The sequence below is a fragment of the Gavialis gangeticus genome, unplaced genomic scaffold (assembly GCF_001723915.1).
Source record: "Gavialis gangeticus isolate Ggan-Ray unplaced genomic scaffold, GavGan_comp1, whole genome shotgun sequence".
Lineage (NCBI taxonomy): Eukaryota > Metazoa > Chordata > Crocodylia > Gavialidae > Gavialis > Gavialis gangeticus.
In genome coordinates, this window is record NW_017729018.1 from 9,097,553 (window position 1) to 9,100,302 (window position 2,750).

The 2,750-nt window shown below is 64.0% G+C and overlaps 1 protein-coding gene across 2 annotated transcripts in view; it reads right to left on the reverse strand.

Annotated features, from left to right (window-relative positions):
- The window catches only part of LOC109294873 (perilipin-3-like), an 18,689-nt gene extending 17,995 nt beyond the window's left edge, over positions 1 to 694 (reverse strand). The window contains exon 1 of one of the 2 annotated variants that reach the window (XM_019513414.1): positions 620 to 694. The gene's annotated coding sequence lies outside the window, so the exon portion shown is untranslated. The remainder of the gene's footprint in view (positions 1 to 619) is intronic. The other variant, XM_019513415.1, reaches the window with a different exon arrangement.
- Between the last annotated feature and the right edge of the window lie 2,056 nt (positions 695 to 2,750).

The following is a 2,750-nucleotide window of genomic DNA, read 5'->3' on the forward strand; positions in this document are numbered from 1 at the left end:
TCTCTCACCTCCCTTCCCTAGGACTGCTCGGTGCTCCAGCTGCTCCAGCATCCGAGCTGCCCCCTGCCCAGCCTTTATAGGCCAGTGGGGAGCCCTCCCCCCGCCGGACGGCTCCAGGAGGCAGGAGCCTGGGAGAGGGCAGGGGAAAGGGGTCTGGCCGGTCACATGCGACTCCTTTCACCCCCTGGGCTGGAGGCCTGGATCCCGCCCTGGTGAGCCGCTATTGTCTGGGAGCTGCGATGTGGAGGACAGGGCGGGCTGGAGGGTAATTCCCATCTGGGTTTCGTGCTGGCTTACACCCTGCCTGGCATTGCTGGCTGCGCTGGGGTGGAGGGTGCCCACCAGCCACGCCAGGGCCTATGTCCTGCTCCCAGGGAGCTGCTTAGCACGGCCCGGGGGCTGGGTCAGGCTGTGCGGAGGCATCGCTTGCTGGGGGCTGGTGGGGGTCAGAGGACCATCTCCTGCACCAGGAAGCAAACTGATCCCACCTTCTGCCCTGAGCTCTGTGCTGGGGGCACCGGACCCCACCCCCGGCTGCTGCTGGGGAGGGAGGTACCAGACTTGGGCACCGAAGGGCAGACCCCAGCCAAAGCCACTCTCCCGCCTCCCCTGCATTTACCTGCTGCTCTTGGGGACAGCACCGAGACCCTGGGCTCCCACCCGCAGTACAAGCTGTCACGAACCAGAGGGGAGCGTTAAATGAGGTGACCTGTGATACTGTGCCAACCGGAGGGTGCAGACGCGGTGCTGGGTAAAGTCCAGCACCACACAGACTGGGCACAGGGCAGCCAGGTCCACGCCCCGCCCCCCACATTCACTGGGAAAGCAGAAGTAAAGTCGGCGTCACTCCCACACCGGCCACCCCAAGGCCACGGGGGATTCCTGCGACGCAGCCACCTCCGAGGAGGAGCACCGCTGCCACCCGACAGCGGTGCCAAGCGGCATCCAGGGCAGCAGCCAGCCCCTGCTGTGGAAAGGGGAGATGTGGGGTCCGTCTCAGGGGCCCCACTGCAGGCTGCTCCCCCAGTCTGGTGGCAGCAGCGTATCCAGGGCTGCAGATAGCAGGATGCCTTGGGTGAAGGGTCACACAGTGGCTGTTGCAGCCTGGCAGGTGCTTGAAGCAGGGAGTGTGGGGCAAGCTAAGCACCAGAGCCCGCGCGAAGCAAGAGGAGGCCGCGGGACCTTGCCCTGTACACTGAGGCGGCTGCATGCCGAGCCCCTGCCCAGCCGTGCCTTTGCAGGCCAACAAGACCAAGCCCCTTGCTATAAAACCTGGCTCCAAAGAGAGCTCATCGCTCCTGGAGCCGTCCCCCAGCTTCCACCGCTCGCAGCTGTTTCAAGGGCAAGGCCCTGGGGGCCAGCATGGCCACGGGAGAGGAAGGGCAAGGCTGTTTCCTGCAAGGGGAGTCTCCCATGAAGGGAGGCGGCCAGGGCTGGTTGTGGGCCCCACACTTCCAGACAGGGGCAAAGCAGGGGGATGGGGAGCGTCCAGTGCCGAGGAGCATGCGGGGGTGGGGGAGGGAGGGAGGGCTGCCGGTCAGGCGTGGGATTGCCCTGGGGGAGCTTGGATGGGGCTGCTCGTGCCAGTGACTCCATACCCTGCAGGGTGGGGGGGCCTGTGTCCCCCAGACTCATGGGGGCTCAGCCCCATTCCCAGGTCTCCAGGGCAGCAGGCTAGTGCCAGGCTGTGCCCAGGTCTGGAGCAGGGCTGAGGCTGGGAGCCCAGGGGCTAGCTTAAAGGAGATGGAGCATCTTGGTGCACCCAGCCCCTCTGTATGGTTCCCCCTTCCCCTGTTGCTAGAAGGGGTAATGCCCCCAGCAGTACAAAGGTGACAGATCTGAAAGGATCCCACCCCTCTGAGCAGCTTGCGCAGGAGCTGGGGGAAGCCGCCTGCCTTTGAAGTGCCGGCAGGGGACAAGGGCTGAGGGCTCAGAGCCCAAGGTCACATTCACACGGTGAGCAGGGATGGGGCTGGGACTCAGACCCCCACGAGGTAGGACCCTACTCTTAGGAGAGGCAGAGCCAGGATGCAAGGAGCTGCAGGGCTGACCTGAGTGCTGCAGGGAGGATGGCACCAGGCAGTCCCAGTTTCGTGGCAATCAGTACCCAACTGAGCAAGGGCCAAGCCTGTGCAGTACTGCCCACTGGTCTGAAGATTGCACCTTCCCCTTGCTGGGGATATGAGGAGCACCCCAAAGATGGCACAAAGAGGCTTAGTGATTTCCTTCCTTCCAAGCCCCCTCTGTGCTTTGCTCCAGGTCCCAGGGGGGCTGATCAGCATCTCCAGCACATGGGCATTGCTCTGCAGGAGAACCAAGTGCCTAAGAGAGACCTTCAGAGCCGGCCCCACTCCTCCCATCTGCAGCTGCCAGAGCTGGGGCTAAGGGCAGGAGCCCTCTACTGATTTCCTACCTGGAGAAACTAAAGGCACAGTAAAGAGAGGACGCAGCCAGGTGCTCTCAGCAGGTCCCTGGAGCCTTGGCTCAGTCCAGCAACCCATATTGCACACCCAGCAGAGTGGGATCCACAGCCAAGGGCCTCCTACAGCCCAGCTGGCTTGGTTTTACCAGCAGCCAGCCCCAGAGCCCTGCACAGGTCAAGCAGCACAGAGAGGGGACAGCATTTCAGAGGGACCGGTGCCTCCTGCTCAGTTGCCCCATTTTCTTGTACTCAGCTGGGGAGAAGCCTTGGCACCTCGCCGGCCCCAGCTTCCCCGCACTCTGCCCCACCCCTGAGCTCTGGCTGCAGG